Genomic DNA, 16,862 nt, shown 5'->3' with positions numbered 1-16,862 from the left:
ACCTCTTGCACGTGCAAGTTCTTTAACTGTGGGATAGCTCCAGTTCAAGACCTGTCCGTTCCTGTGAGTGTGAAGAGTAAGGTTGGCAGGAAGAAAGAACCCTGGATGACAACAGACATTAAGGCTTCAGACAGGGAAAAAGCAAGCATGGCTCAGGTACAGGCAGCTGGGGTCAAGGGAATCCCTGGGGATACAAGAGTTTACAGAAGAAGGGAATCAGGAGGGCAGATGACCTTGGCTGAGAAGATTTGGGTGAATCCAAAGAGATTCTTGAAGTATATTAATGGAAAAAGAATAACTAGACAGAGACTAGGACTCATCAAGGACCAAAGTGGACATGTATGTGCAGAATCGCAGGATTTATTTCACCTCTGTGTTGACCTTGGGGAAGGACACAAAGGCTTGGGAACTTGGGGAAGTTAGTGATGATCTCTTGTGAACAATCCATATCACAAGAGAGGCAGTGTAGAATGCATTAGAATGTTTGAAGGTGGATAAATATCCTGGTCCGGACCAAATATATCCAACAACACTGCAAGAGGCGAGGGAAGAAATTGTGGGGTCTCTGGCTGATCTTTTTGCATTACCGTTAGTCACGGGTGATATCCCGGAAGATTGGAGGGAAGCAACAATTGCGCCCTTATTCGAGAAGGGCTGCAAAGAAAAACCTGGGAAATACAAATCAGTAAGGCGAACATCCATGGTAAGTTAGTTACTTGAGAAGATTCTGAGATATTAGATATACATGCATTTGGAAATATAGCTTTTGATTGGGAGTAGTCAGCATAGCCTTGTGTGTGGGAGACCATGCCTCACAAATTTGTTAGCGTTCTTTGATGCAGTGATCAGGAAGTTTGACGGGGGGAGGCCAGTACATGTAGACTCTACAGATTTCAGGAAGGCCTTTGATAAGGTTCCACATGGTACCTTGCTCTGGAAGGTTAGATCACATGGAATCTAGGGGGCGTTGGCAAACTGGGTACACAATAGGCTTGATTGGAGGAAGCCGAGGGTAATAATCTGACTGAAGGCCTGTATCTAGTGGTGTGTCTCAGCGGTCATAGAATCATAGAATCCCTCCTCTGTGGAAACAGGCCCTTCGGCCCAACAAAGCACTGGCCCTCTGAAGATTATTCCAACCAAAAGCATTCCCTTACCCTATTAATTGACATTTACCCCTGACTAATGGAACGTACTTACACAACCATGAACAATATAGGCAATTGAGCATGGCCAATTTACCTAACCTGCACATCTTTGGGTTGTGGTAGAAAACCGGAGCACCTAGAGGAACCCACGCAGACACAGGGAGAACGTACAAACTCAGTTGGGGTGGCATGGTGGCTCAGTGGTTGGCACTGCTGCCTCACAGCGCCAGGGACTCGGATTCGACCCCAGCCTCGGGTGACTGTCTGTGTGGCGTTTGCAAATTCTCACGGTGTCGGTGTGGGTTTCCTCTGGGTGCTCCGGTTTCCTCCCACAATCTAAAAATGCGCAGGTCAGATGAATTGGTCGTGCTAAATTGTCTGTGGTGCTAGGTGCATTCGTCAAGGATAAATATTGGGTAGGGAGAATGGCTCTGGGTGGGTTACTCTTCGGCAGGTCTGTGTGGACTTGTTGGGCCAAATGGACTGTTTCCACACTGTAGGACTCCTTCCAGAATGGGATAGTGTGTGCCTTTGGAATTCTACCTCCCCAGGGAGCTAACGACAAGCTCCACACTGACATATCTACACCCGCCCATGGATGGGGTCTGCTACTGCCTTGCTCCCAGGTAACTGCACTTTTGCCCCCAGCCCTGAGCCACAGCCGAACTCAGATTCCATGAATCCTGTGGTTATCCAGAGTCAGACAGCTGATGGTCTCACTCCGCACACAACAGCCATTCCAGCCACTCTGATGGGGGGCAGCACCAAAAAGTCTGCTCTGTCTGATCCTGTCTCAAACTCAGATACATTTTTGGATGAGACAGACCGACAGTCTGTCATACACGGACTGGATGTTGACAAACAAACTAAATTAATCACCATGTGACTTTGTCCACCAGGCCATTCAGCCCTCCCTGAGGGACAACAGTGAGGGCAACGAAGTGATGAAATGAAGGCAACGCTCCTCACTGCTCGAGAAAAGTCCCATCAAGGGTTAGTGACAAACAGCGTCAATATTTGTTCCAGGAGAAGACCCACACCAAGCTCTCTCACTGTCACAGACAGCAGCTCACCAAGGGCTGGGTTAGTAACAGCTGTAAGGACTCTCTCGATGGGACACCTGGGCTTGGGACGAAGGATTCCACTTATCCCAAGTGACAAAGTTAGGATGGAGATCTTTGAAGTCGAAAGTATCGGAATTATATTAAAAAAGGTATTTGGATGGGTTATCATGATTCCATCCCACATGCTGTGGAGATAGAGGGAACATTGACAGGGACAACCCTTATTTAAATGTGAAGGAACACGTCACACCACGGCATTCCCACCGCCTGTCATTAACGAATTCGGCTCCTCTCACATCGGCTGTGGTCCTAACTGCACTCACCTTGATATATCTCGGGATACCGGCGGTTAGGCTTACAGGCTGCAACACATGGGTACGATCATGCTGAATAATACCTGGATACACCCCCAGGGGCTGGAACTCCCCGGGTAATCACCTTAGTTTCATTCATTTGCAGCGTTTGAGTGTTCCTGGCTGGGCCCAGTACTGACTGCCTGTACGTCGCTGCTCGGGAGCTGGTTTGGGTGGTGAGCTGCCTCCTTGAACTATTGCAGGTGGTGGACCCCCAATGTCCTTAGGGAGGGAATTCCAGGAGTTTGAGCCAGCAGGTCTCATTCCCTTGCATTTATTCTGCTCACTGGATGTTGGCTGTGCATCCCAATTCTGTATAGATTCTCAGAACGGAATATGTTTTGTCGAAACAGTTAGGAGTGCCACAGTTACTCAGTGGTGAGCACTGTTACCTCACAGCGCCAGAGACCTGGGTTTGATTCCACCCTTGAGCAACTGTCTGTGTGAAGTTTGTACATTCTCCCTGCATCTGCATCGGTTTTCTCCCACTGTTCAATGGTGTACATTTTTGACAAATTGCCCATAGTGTCGAGGGATATTCAGGTTATCAGGAATAGCCATGGGAAATGCAGGGTTTCAGGGATATCATTAGGGGATGGATCTGAGTTGGATTCTCTTCAGAGGGTCATTGTGGACTCGATGGGCTGAAGGGCCTGTTTCTGCTCTGCAGGGATTCTATGATATCACTTATCAGCCATATGACAATCGGTTTGACCAATATACAAAGTGGCTTTCGCTCAAACAGCAGGCTACTCTGACAAGAAACATAACCAGCTTTTAAAATGAGGTTTGTAATTCATTGTATAAGCTTCTTGCCATTCAAAAGACTGGGTGGGGGAGGGGGAATGGGTGAAATGTTGCGGCCTCCTTGCTAAAACACAGATAGACAGCCAAGAGATGCTGGGTATATTGGACAAGTTATACACCCAACTCACAAAAGCCAGACAGCAGCCAGATGGTTATCCCATCAGCATAATGTCAAAGGCAACAGTTCCCCTGGGCAGACATAGCCCTAACAACGTCTCCATCAAACCAAGGAGGGCCCAGACAGGAAGGCACCGGGGCCTGCTACACAAAGAAACTAACAACAACAAGCCATCCAAATGATCAGCAACGCTTCAAACTATTAACGGATTCTCCGAATTGGCCAGAACGATAGAAAGTTCTGGGAAACCATCCAGAAATGAACAAAACCAGGGATCACCTGCAGACTGATCTCTTGAATTTTCTGGAGGCTTTCTGAGTTGACCAACATGGCAAGGGACAGAGACCGGCTGACCATCCAGAGAGAGGGAGAGAGAGAGAGGGAGAGAAACAAGCTGAAGCAAACCCCAGGAGCATGGGAGAGAGGGAGTGTGAAAACCCATTGAGAGAGAGATAGCTGGAACCAACTGGAATACTGAGTGTCCCCCCTTCAGTCTGTCCATGCTTCAACACCTGTTTGTCTCAGTCTGATGTCCCCTTCTCTCTTTGTTCTTCTCTCTCCCTGTCTGTCTCTTTCTCTCAATCTGCCTTTCTCTCGCACCCTCCCTCTCACTGTCTGTCTCTGCGCCAGCTTTCTCTCATCCCCCTTCTCCATCCCCACTCTCTCTACCCGTCTCTCTCTTTTTCTCACCCTCCCTTTCTCTTTTTCTTTATTTCAGACCTGAAATAATTTTGAACCCCCTAAAAACATTTGCCCCTCATCTTCACTGTCCTCCCAAATTTATCCCCTTCCCCAAATACCTTCCCTCCCAAATACCTACCTCACCAAATGTGCCCCCCTCAAACATTTCACTGCCCCCAACACTGCTGTGAGCCCCACTCCCTGGGGCAGAGGGAAATGGGTGGAAAAGTGTGGTGCTGGAAAAGCCCAGCAGGTCAGGCCTGAACCATCGACTCTCCACACTTTGTAACTCTGACTCTCCAACAGCTGCAGTCCTCACTTTCTCACACCGGTAAATGAGTCTGGGTTGACTGACTGGCCTGTGACTGTTTTAATGTACAACAAGATCCCAGTCGCAGAATTACAGAAGGCTTGGAGTCCTTTCTGCCCATCATTCCCCGCTCCCCCATTAAATGATCCTGGTCCTGTTCAGGATCCTCAGGATTGGCCCCTGAATGGCCTCATTGACTATCCTTCGTGTGGAGACCTCTTCTCCACCCTGTCTCAGACTTTGCATCACGTGCTATCCCTCCCTCCATCTCTCTCTGACAACAGCCCCTTCTTTCTTCACCAACCCCAAAACCCCACCAAACACTCCCCCTGTCTCTGGCTGGCCCACTCCCTCCGTGTCTCCCACTCTCCCCCTTCCCATGCAGACTCACAGCCCCTAGGCTGGAGGACATAGTGTAGAGACTAACTCGCCTTTTGACTGACTGTTGTAATGAACAGCAAGATCGCACTCTAAACCCATCGCCAGTCGTACACACTGTCCTTCTCCCTCCATATATGTCCTTCTCACTCTCTCTCTCTCTCTATCTCCCTGTCTTCTCACTCTATCCTTTTCTCACTCTACCTCCTTGACTCTTCCTGCTGATCTCTACCTCTCCACTTTCTCCATCTCCACTCTCTCCATGTCTCTCTCTCTTTTTTTCACTCTCCCTTTCTCTTTCTCTTTTTCTCTATTTCAGACGCACTCAGCGTGGTACTTCCTGTTCCTCCCCTACTGTGGGGGTAAAACCTGAGAGAGACCAGGCACTAAGGGAAAGTCTTCCCAATGCCCCTTCCCCCAGTCACTGGGACAGAGCGGAGGGGTCCAGGGAGAAAGAGGGAGAGAAACTACACGAGAGAAAGAAAGATGGACGGGCAGACAGTGAGAGGGAGGGAGAGAACAAGAGAAAGACAGGCAGGCAGTGGGTGGGGGGAGGGTAAGGGAGAGGAAGTGTGAAGAACTGAGAGAGAGCAGAAGAGAGAAAGACAGAGAGAGAGAGAGGGATAGAAACCCCAGGAAGAGAAATACAATGTCAGACAGATACAAGGTAAAAATGGGGAGAGAAAGACAGGGAGAGACGTTCAGGCAGACAGCAAGACAGAAATCCCAGGGAGAGAGAGAGGACTGAGAGAGAGAGGAGTTGCAACAGCAGAGAGATAGAGCTGAGAGAGTGGGGTGGTGGTGGGGGCTGATGTGATGTGGCTAGAGTGATGTACAGACAGGAATAGCAAGATCCCACAGAGCTGAGACACAGATGCAGAGAGAGATGAGCAAGGTGTTAGTTTTGTGAAAGACTGAATGATTAAGCATTCCTGAAAAATCTAGTGAGGTGACAAAGGGGGAAGGGAATCTACTGGGAAATGGAAACAGGACAGAGATGTGAAGGATGTTGAGAGATAGGGATTGAAGGAGAGATGTGGGAAAGAGATCTGGGAACACAGAAATAGACATGAGAGCTGCAGAGAGAGAGAGGGAAGCAGTGAGATCTGTGGGATCAGACCCCTCTCTAGCATTTTGCTCCTTTTTCTCTCCCCGTTCCCACAGTCAGCCAGAATTCCACAATTCGTGTGTGTGTGTGTGTGTGTGTGTATGTGTATATGTGTGTGTGTGTGTGTGTGTGTGTGTGTGTGTGTATGTGTGTGTGTGTGTGTGCGCGCGCGCGCTCTGATGATTCCTCATGGCAGAATTCTCTGTCTCTGTACTGTCCGGGTTTCAGCTCCTGAAACAAATGTTGAATCATACATTGAATAGCAGAGCATGCTCGTGGGGCTGAATGGTCTCCTCCTGTTCCTATTTCGGATGGTCTTATGTTCTTAGCGCTATCTCCCAGCTCTTGGCCCCCTCACTGGAGGTTATGACTATACAAGGGCCTGATCTGTAGAGTGCTGCACTCTTCTGTGAGTCACGGAGGGAACTAGCCAGGTGTGGATCGGAGTTGCAGCCTCTCAGTGAGAAGTGAAATCTCCTCGAGGTTCCCCTCAGTCTCTCACTATAAAGTGGAGCAGGCCAATCCCGGGGAAGCAAACAGCAGGCCAGGTCTGCCATGTCCTCCAGATCCATTTCAGACGGCCACATGGGAGGGGCTTGTTTCCTTCATCAACTTCCCGTGCTCTCCCTTCTGGTTTTAGGGTGGGGGACGAATGGCCTCGCTCCTGGCTCCTATTGAGGTGCAGGCTGGCAATGATTGGGTTATACAGGGCCTGCCCCTGGAGTGAGGTCGGTTAGCTCAGTTGGCTGGGCGGTTAGCTTACCACACTAGCTAGAGTTACTGTGAAGGACTCTCCTTCCCTCCCTCTCCCCTCAGCTGGGGTATGGTGACCCTCTGAATAAAACACCACCAGACACCGCTCTGTAATGAGGAGCTGTCCCATGGTCTGGTAAGACTACGGTGACATTACATTGGTTTGTACCTGGAGCACTGTGTGCAGGACCAGTCACTGCATTGCCAGAGGGATGTTAGTGTGTGGGGAAGGGTTACTGGATGAATCCCCACTGGAATGAACAGCACTCTCTTTCCCCCAGTTAAGTCACTCTTGCAGCCTTTGTGTTTTTGGAGACACACGGACCAATTCACCTGAAACAGCAGCTGGGTTTTATATTCATGGGCACCTGATAAGATTGGCTAGTTTACACACACACACACACACACACACACACACACACACACACACACACACACACACACACACTCACACACACACATACACACAGGCACACTCTCTCACGCACACACAGACACACACTCTCTCTCACACAGACACACACACACACACTCACACACACATACACTCTGTCTCTCACACACTCACAGACACTCTCTCTCACACGCACACATACTATCTGTCTCTCACACACAGACATTCTCTCTCACACACATACACACAGACTCACAGATACACGATCCCTCAAACAAACACACACACTCTCACACGCACACACACTGACACACACTCGCTCACACACTCAGACGCTCTCTGTCACACACACACATAAATGCACAGTTACTCTCTCTCATACACACATACACACGCAGACACACGCTCCCTCAAACACATATAGACACACTCTCTCACACACACACATAAACACACTCTCTCTCTCACACACACACATAAAAACACAGTTACACTCTCTCTCACACATACGTACACACGTAGACACACGCTCCCTCAAATATACATAGACACACTCTCTCGCACACACATGGACACACACATTCTCTCTCTCACACATATACACTGACACACAATCTCTCTGACACACAGACGCTCTCTCACACACACACACATAAACGCACAGTTACACTCTCTCTCTCACACACATACACACGCAGACACATGCTCCCTCAAATACACATAGACACACTCTCTCTCACACACACTGGCACACACACTCTCCCACACACAGACACACTCACTCTCTCACACACATGCACACACACTCTCTCACACACATACGCACTCTTTCTCACACAAGATACACTCTCATACACACACATAGACACACAGACACATACACACATAGACACACAGACACATAGACACACAGACACATTCTCTCTCACATACACAGACACACTCTCACACACACATACACACAGATACACTCTCCCTCATACACATAAACACTCTCTCATACACACTCTCACTCACACACATGCACACAGAGACACACACACCCTCAAACACACACACAGCCACACACTCTCACATGAACATGCACTTTCTCTCTCACGCAAACATATACAGACACACAGAGATACACATGCTTCCACTCTTTCACACACACAACCACGGGAAGTCTCTCTCTCTCTCTCTGTTTCTCTGTCATACACACAGCTGTAAAGGCATGGTTGAGGTATTGATAAAGAAATGATTTCTCTGAGGACTGAACTCTGATCTCACATGGTGACTGCTCCACGGAGACAGACAGCAGCTACAGAGACTTGTTGGATCTTGCCCCACCTCTTGCATCGACAGCATTAGTCTGTTTGGGTGCCTGCATTTCTTAAAAGTCTCCAAGCAACAAGTAACAATAGATTGATGAACGTTTTCCTCCAAACCATGTTTCAGACACATCCTGCTGTTATTTTTCACTGATTGTTTAAAATGATCTGAATCTTCTGAAATGGGGAGTGGCTTCCATTTCAAGTTACAACACCAGAGTGCCTCGGGGCCCCTGAGGAAATGATCAGGGAATTGCATCTGTTCCTTTCTATCCTCGGCACTCTGTACCTCAGAAAGTGCTCCCTCAGTACCACAGATAGTTCTCCCTCTATACCTCAGACAGTGCTCCCCAATACCTCAGAAAGTGCTCCCTCAGTACATCAAAAAGTGCTCCCCAATACCTCAAAAAGTGCTCCCTCAATACCTCAGACAGTGCTCCCTCAATACTTCAGATAGTGGTCCCTCTATAACTCTGAAATTGCTCCCTCAGTACCTCAGAAAGTGCTCCCTCAGTACCTCAGAAAGTGCTCCCTCCATGTCTAAGAAAGTTCTCCCTCAATATCTCAGACAGTGCTCCATCAGTACATCAGAAATTGCTCCCTCAATACCTCAGATTGTTCTCCCTCAATAACTCGGATAGTTTTCCCTCAATACCTCAGATAATGCTCCCTCAATACCGCAGAACGTGCTTCCTCAATACCCACATAGTTCTCCCTCAATACCTCACATAGTGCTCCCTCAAAACCTCAGACAGCGCTCCCTCAATACCACAGATAGTTCTCCCTCAGTACCTCAGGATGTGCTCCCTCAATACCTGAGATAGTTCTCCCTCAATAACTCAGATATTACTCCCTTAATACCTCAGACAGTGCTCCCTCAATATCTCAGAAAGTGCTCCCCAGTACCTCAGAAAGTGCTCCCTCAGTACCTCAGACAGTGCTCCCTCAGTACCTCAGATACTTCTACCTCAGTACCTCAGACCAGTGCTCCCTCAATAACTCAGACAGTGCTCCCTCAGTACCTCAGAAAGTGCTCTCTCAGTACCTCAGACAGTGCTCCCTCAGTACCTCAGACAGTGCTCCCTCAGTACCTCAGAAAATACCCCCCCAAAATCTAAGAAAGCACCACTTTGTTGGGTTTAACCCCCAAAGTCCCTCAGACATTCACACCCTCAACACTTCTGGGCTCAGCCCAGCTCCCCCCTCAGACTGTGTTCAAACCCCTTCAGACGGTCAGGACCCACATCCACTCCTGTCCAAGACTGGAGCCCAGATTCCCAGAACATGACTTGTCTCTCTGGATTAATTTTAGAATTCCTACAGTGTAGAAGCAAGCCATTCCGTCCAATGACCCCACACTGACTGTCTGAACAGCATCCCACCCAGACTCTCATCCTCTACTCGATCCCGGGAATGCTACATTTCCCATGGCATCTTTGGACTGTGGGAGGAAAGTGGAGCACCCGGAGGAAACGCGCACAGGTACAGAGAGAATGTGTAAACTCTACACAGACAGTCACCGGGGAGTTAGAATCAAACCACTGAGGCACCGTGCTGTCCTCTCTCCCTGGATGTCATCTCATCTAACCTTTTACTAAGCAGTCTCCCATGTGAAAACTTCTCATCTGTCTCCTTGGTCATCCCTTCAAAAGCTCTATCAAGTTGGACACATCATTTCCACAAACAAAGCCAAGCTGACCATCCCGAATCAATTCTTGCTTTTCCAAATGTATGTAAGTTGTCTCTCAGAATGCCCTCCAACAGCTGACCCACCACTGCCATCAGGCTCACAGCTCCATAGTACAATGGCTGTACCTTGCAGCCTTACTTCAATAATGGTCCATCATTAACCACCCTCCAGTCTTCATGCACCTCACCCGTTGTCACTGATCAGTCCATCTGACAAAGCCATCTCCATCCTTCTGTAACCTAAGGCTATCCTCCTCAGTATTTATCACCCAACCAATCTTCATCTCATTCATGAACCCAATGATGAACCATCCACCATTCAAACCTAAATCTTTTCTATCAGCCACATCAGCAAGACCCCAATAGTGAGACATGAACGGACAGAGATTTCTCATTGGGCCATCACTGTCTGCTTCCTGTCACTCAGCATTCTGCGCCAAATTCTTTGGATCTGGAGTTTATATATTCATCTATCAGTTTTCGGTATGGATCCTGATAAAAGCCTTACTGACCTCCAAGCAGGCGACAGGAAAGTATTGCCCTTATTTACACACCTGGTCACCTCCTTAAACAGTGCGATCCCATTGGTCAGACCTGACCTCCCCTTAACAGAACCATTCTGACTGTTCTTCATGAACTCCAGTCTCTTTAAATGCTGATTAATTCTATCTCCCAAACTTGCTTCCAACAGACGTCCCACCCACGATATTAACCTGACTGGCCTGGAGCTGCCTGGTATATCCCATGCTCCCTCTTGAATAACAGTACCACATGGTCAGTCTGCAGACAACTCTCCTGTGGCCAGAGAGGATTTGGAAATGTTTGCTCGTGTACCTGCTACTTCCTCCATCACCTCATTCGGTAAACTGAGATACATTTCCACCGTCTTTGGAGATTTATTGGGTTGTAAGAAGGCCAGACCACTCAGAACCATCTCTCTATATATATGTTTACTCATTTAATTGTGTCACAGAGCATCTCCACGATTTATTATCAACCCTGTCCCAGCGAGCACTGACAAAATGCATCCATTCACTACACCCTCTGGGTCCATGTACAAACTCTCACTGTCTTCCACAGCCTACTCTTTCTCTCATTATCAATTCATCCTTAATGTCACTGTAAAGTCCTTTCAGGTTTTTATTTCCTCTCTTAGCCCTCCTCTCTCCCAGGTATTTGGCCTGCGATACGACTTGGAGGAGTGTGGATGTCATTCTGGAAGTGGATGAGCATTGGGAAGCTCAGAAATAAGGAACACACGACTGTGCTGAGTGTGGGGCAATGGGATCCATTTGGGATTTGCACACGGAAGCTGAGGAATAAACCTCAGCCCTGCAGCATGAAAATCTCCCTTTGAGCTGGCAGGTCAGTCACGTGAAATGAACCCTCCAACCTTGGGAAAAGAGGATGGAACCTCTTCAAGTTCAAAAACCAAATGAAGACGGTCTGTTTGAACACAGTCTCTGGAATCTGGACACGGGAATCATTGCTGAGCAGGGTCTGTAGGACGCAGAAGCAGCAATGTACTGAACAATTCCAGATATTCCTCGTAGACCACAAGACATGGGAGCAGAAATTAGGCCATTCAGCCCATCTGACAGTGTGGCACTCACTCAGTACTGACTCTCTTACAATGCAGGTATGCCCCAGCCTGATGCGCTGACAGTGCAGCACTCCCTCAGTATTGACCCTCTGACAGTGCAGCACTCCCTCAGTACTGACCCTCTGACAGTGCAGCACTCCCTCAGTACTGACCCTCCGACAGTGCAGCACTCCCTCAGCACTGACCCTCCAACAGTGCAGCACTCCCTCAGCACTGACCCTCTTTTTTCTATTTCATGTAGTGTTGTGGAAATTTAGAGTCATAGGGTTTGCAGATTCTGAGGAAGTATGAGCGAGACACACAGTCCAAGCCCTGTCTGAAACTCTCTGTAATAGTCTATTCAGAGGCACAGAGTCACAGAGATACACAGCTTGGAAACAGTCCTTCCTGTCCAACGCGACCATACCAACCAGATATTCTCATCTCATTTCGTTCCATTTGCTAGCACTTGGCTGATATCCCTCTAAACCCTTGCTATTCACATACTCATCCTGATGGCTTTTAAATGTCACAATTGTACCAGCCCCCATCACTTCCTCTGGCAGCTTCCTGCATGCCCTTGAATAAGTGCTCAAACATTCATACTGTCGATACAAACTCCAATAAACACCAACATACAAAAGGCTATCATTGTCATCTTCAACCCACCCTTTGCTTCATCGTTATGCTGATTTCAGCACAGGTACAGAAACAGTCTTAGTGACCATCCACCGTCACCCTGTAATAAACTTATTTTCAAATGGGGCTTGCATGTGATTCCCACACCCTCTAATAGTTACCTGGAAGGTGGGGGTGAGCTGTACTCTCCTGCTGCAGTCCTTGGGTGTCCCACAGTGATGTTAGGGAGGGAGCTCCAGGGTTTTGACCTGAACCATGTAAAGAGTTCTCTTCCTGGAGTACCTTTTTAAAGTGGGGAAGTTAGTATAGACCAGGAGGACCCCAGAGCTGCTGTCCTGTCAGAGAGAGAGGCCTGTTGGGTGACACACCTCAGGTGAGGGGCGAGGTTGAGAAGCTGGGGCCTTCATGGTAATTTCAGACATGATAGAGATTGAGCCAACAATGTTGGCATCACGAACCAGTTGGCTGAGGTAACTGACTCCCCTTTGTAGCCGAGGGATTCAATCCCTTGAACAAAGCAAGCTTGAGAATTCAACACTAAAACCAATCTGTACGGATGCACTGGAGACCTGAAACATCAATACAGAGATTGCTGAAGAAGCTAAGCATGTCCGGCAGCATCTCTGATGGGAGAGGGAGAAAGAGACAGACAGAGTTCACCTTTCAATCCAGTGATTTCTGCGGGAAAGTTCCTTCAGAACAGACCGTTTTGAGGAAGGGTCCCTTGAAATGTGAATTGTTCCTCTCTCTCCTCACCGTTGCTACTGAATATCCCCAGCCATCTGTTTGCTTGAGAATTTGATCTGACCTGATCCAAGCGTCACTGAGTCATTCAGTCTGTGCTCAATGCCCTGAGGCTGCTTCTGCTGAAAGTTGACAAACAGGTTTACGAGGTGCTCTGGGGATAAACATACTGGGGGATGGTTTCTAAGGTATTGAGGGAGCCCTACCTGTCAGTACAGGGTGCAGATGGTCGAAAGGTACAGATACACTTCATAGAACATAGGACAGTACAGCACAGAACAGGCCCTTCAGCCCACGATGTTGTGCCGACCATTGATCCTTATGGAACGTAAACTTAATGTACAAACCCTCACATTTCTGTGACCATATGCATATCCAGCAGTCTCTTAAATGTCCCCAATGGCCTTGCTTCCAGAACTGCTGCTAGCAACGCATTCCATGCTCTCACAGCTCTCTGTGTAAAGAACCCGCCTCTGACATCCCCACTATACTTTCCTCCAACCAGCTTAAAACTATGACCCCTCGTGTTAGCCATTTCTGTCCTGGGAAATAGTCTCTGGCTATCAACTCTATCTATGCCTCTCATTATCTTGAATACCTCAATTAGGTCCCCTCTCCTCCTCTTTTTCTCCACTGAAAAAAACTCCGAGCTCAGTCAACCTCTCTTCGTAAGATAAGCCCTCCAGTCCAGGCAGCATCCTGGTAAACCTCCTCTGAACCATCTCCAAAGCATCCACACCTTTCCTATAATAGGGTGACCAGAACTGGACACAGTATTCCAAGTGCGGTCTAACCAAAGTTTTATGGAGCTGCAACAAGATCTCACGGTTCTTAAACTCAATCCCCCTGTTAATGAAAGCCAAAACACCATATGCTTTCTTAACAACCCTGTCCCCTTGGGTAGCCATTTTAAGGGATCTATGTACCTGCACACCAACATCCTTCTGTTCCTCCACACTGCCAAGAATCCTATCCTTAATCCTGTACTCAGCTTTCAAGTTCGACCTTCCAACATGCATCACCTCGCATTTATCCAGGTTGAACTCCATCTGCCACCTCTCAGCCCATCTCTGCATCCTGACAATGTCCCGCTGCAGCCTACAACATCCCTCTCTATACTGTCAACGATACCTCCAACCTCTAGGTCATCTGCAAACTTGCTGACCCATCCTTCAATCCCCTCATCCAAGTCATTAACAAAAATTACAAACAGTAGAGGCCCAAGGACAGAGCCCTGTGGAACACCACTCACCACAGACTTCCAGGCAGAAGATTTTCCTTCCATTAACATTCGCTGTCTTCTGTTGGCCAGCCAATTCTGTATCCAGACAGAATTTCCCTGTATCCCATTCCTCCCGACCTTCTGAATGAGCCTACCATGGGGAACCTTATCAAATGCCTTATTGAAGTCAAGATACACAGCATCCACAGCTCGACCCTCATCAACCTGCCTAGTAACATCCTCAAAAAACTCAATAAGATTTGTGAGGCATGACCTGTCCCTTACAAAGCCGTGCTGACTGCCTTTAATCAAACCATGCTCTTCCAGGTGGTCATACATCCGCTCCCTCAGAATTCTTTCTAACACCTTGCAGACGATAGACGTGAGACTGACTGGTCTGTAATTGCCCAGAATTTCCCTAATTCCTTTCTTGAAGAGAGGAACTACATTTGCCTCCCTCCAGTCCTCTGGTGAGGGTTGGGCTGGGGGCGGTGTTTAGACGGCGGTGAAGATCAGGTTTGGGGTGGTGTGTGGACGACGGTGAGGGATATGCTTGGGGCGGTGTGTGTACGTTGGTGAGGGTCTGGCTGGGGACGGTTTTAGCAGGAGGTGAGGGTCAGGCTGGGGGCAGTGTTTGGACGTCGGTGTGGGTCAGGCTGGGGGCAGTGGGTGGATGGTGGTGAGGATCAGGCTGGTGCCGGGATGTGGGCAGCGGTGAGGGTCAGGCTGAGGTCGCTGTGTGGGTGGTAGTGAGGGTCAGGCTGGGGGCGGTGTGTGGATGTCGTTGTGGCTCAGGCTGGGGGCAGTGGGTGGATGGTGGTGTGAGTCAGGCTGGGTGCGGTGTGTGGGTGGTAGTGAGGGTCAGGCTGGGGGCGGTGCGTGGGTGGGAGTGAGGGTCAGGCTGGGGAGGTGAGTGGATGGTAGTGAGGGTCAGGCTGGGGGCGGTGTGTGGGTGATAGTGAGGGTCAGGCTTGGGGCGGTGTGTGGGTGGTAGTGAGTGTCAGGCTGGGTGCGGTGTGTGGGTGGCAGTGAGGGTCAGGCTGGGTGCGATGTATGGATGGCAGTGAGAGTCAGGCTGGGAGCAGTGTGTGGGTGGTAGTGAGGGTCAGGCTGGTGCGGTGTGTTGGTGGCAGTGAGGGTCAGGATGGGTGCGGTGTGTGGATGGTAGTGAGGGTCAGGCTGGGGGCGGTGAGTGGACGGCAGTGAGGGTCAGGCTGGGGGCGTTGAGTGGACGGCAGTGAGGGTCAGGCTGGGTGCGGTGTGTGGACCGCAGTGAGGGTCAGGCTCGGGGCGGTGTGTGGGCGGCAGTGAGGGACAGGCGGGGGGCGGTGTGTGGTTGGTAGTGAGGGTCAGGCTGCGGGCAGTGTGTGGGTGGTAGTGAGGGTCAGGTTGGATGCGCGGTGTGTGTGGTAGTGAGGGTCAGGTCGGGGACGGTGTGTGGGTGGTAGTGAGGGTCAGTCTGGGGTTGGTGAGTGGGTTGTAGTGAGGGTCAGGCTGGGTGCGGTGTGTGGGTGGTAGTGAAGGTCAGGCTGGGGGTGGTGTGTGGATGACAGTGAGGGTCAGGCTGGGGCGTTGTGTGAGTGGTTGTGAGGGTCAGGCTGGGTGCGGTGCGTGGATGGCAGTGACGGTCAGGCTGGGTGCGGTGAGTGGGTGGTAGTGAGGGTCAGGTTGGGTGCGTTGTGTGGGTGGGAGTGAGGGTCAGGTTGGTTGCGGTGTATGGATGGCAGTGAGGGTCAGGCTGGGGGTGGTGTGTGTTGGTGGCAGTGAGGGTCAGGAAGGGTGCGGTGTGTGGATGGTAGTGAGGGTCAGGCTGGGTGCGGTGAGTGGACGGCAGTGAGGGTCAGGCTGGGGGCGGTGAGTGGACAGCAGTGAGGGTCAGGCTGGGGGCGTTGAGTGGACGGCAGTGAGGGTCAGGCTGGGGGCGGTGTGTGAGCGGCAGTGAGGGACAGGCGGGGGACGGTGTGTGGGTGGTAGTGAGGGTCAGGCTGGGGGCGGTGTGTGGGTGGTAGTGAGGGTCAGGCTGGGTGCGGTGTGTGGGTGGTAGTGAGGGTCAGGTTGGGGGCGGTGTGTGGGTGGTAGTGAGGGTCAGGCTGGGGGTGGTGAGTGGGTGGTAGTGAGGGTCAGGCTGGGGGTGGTGTGTGGATGGCAGTGTGGGTCAGGCTGGGTGCGGTGAGTGTACGGGAGTGAGGGTCAGGCTGGGGTCGGTGAGTGGACGGCAGTGAGGGTCAGGCTGGGGCGTTGTGTGGGTGGTTGTGAGGGTCAGGCTGTGTGCGGTTTATGGATGGCAGTGAGGGTCAGGCTGGGGGCGGTGAGTGGACGGTAGTGAGGGTCAGGCTGGGGGCCGTGAGAGGGCGGCTGTGAGGGTCAGGCTGGGTGCGGTGTGTGGGTGGTAGTGAGGGGCAGGCTGGGAGCGGTGTGTGGGTGGTAGTGAGGGTCAGGCTGGGGGCGGTGAGTGGACCGCAGTGAGGGTCAGGCTGGGGGCGTTGTGTCATCGGCAGTGAGGGTCAGGCTGGGTGTGGTGTGTGGACCGCAGTGAGGGTCAGGCTGGGGGCGGTGTGTGGG

At 50.3% G+C, this 16,862-nt stretch overlaps 1 long non-coding RNA gene across 1 annotated transcript in view; it reads right to left on the bottom strand.

Annotated features, from left to right (window-relative positions):
- The window catches only part of LOC132813956 (uncharacterized), a 68,875-nt gene extending 55,688 nt beyond the window's left edge, over window positions 1–13,187 (bottom strand). Inside the window, exon 1 of the long non-coding RNA XR_009644239.1 lies at window positions 12,995–13,187. This is a non-coding gene — a long non-coding RNA (uncharacterized LOC132813956). The remainder of the gene's footprint in view (window positions 1–12,994) is intronic.
- Between the last annotated feature and the right edge of the window lie 3,675 nt (window positions 13,188–16,862).

This window comes from Hemiscyllium ocellatum, unplaced genomic scaffold (genome assembly GCF_020745735.1).
Source record: "Hemiscyllium ocellatum isolate sHemOce1 unplaced genomic scaffold, sHemOce1.pat.X.cur. scaffold_565_pat_ctg1, whole genome shotgun sequence".
NCBI classification, from domain to species: domain Eukaryota; kingdom Metazoa; phylum Chordata; class Chondrichthyes; order Orectolobiformes; family Hemiscylliidae; genus Hemiscyllium; species Hemiscyllium ocellatum.
The sequence above is the reverse complement of the archived record's forward strand: the minus strand, read 5'-3'. Positions and strand labels throughout refer to the sequence as shown.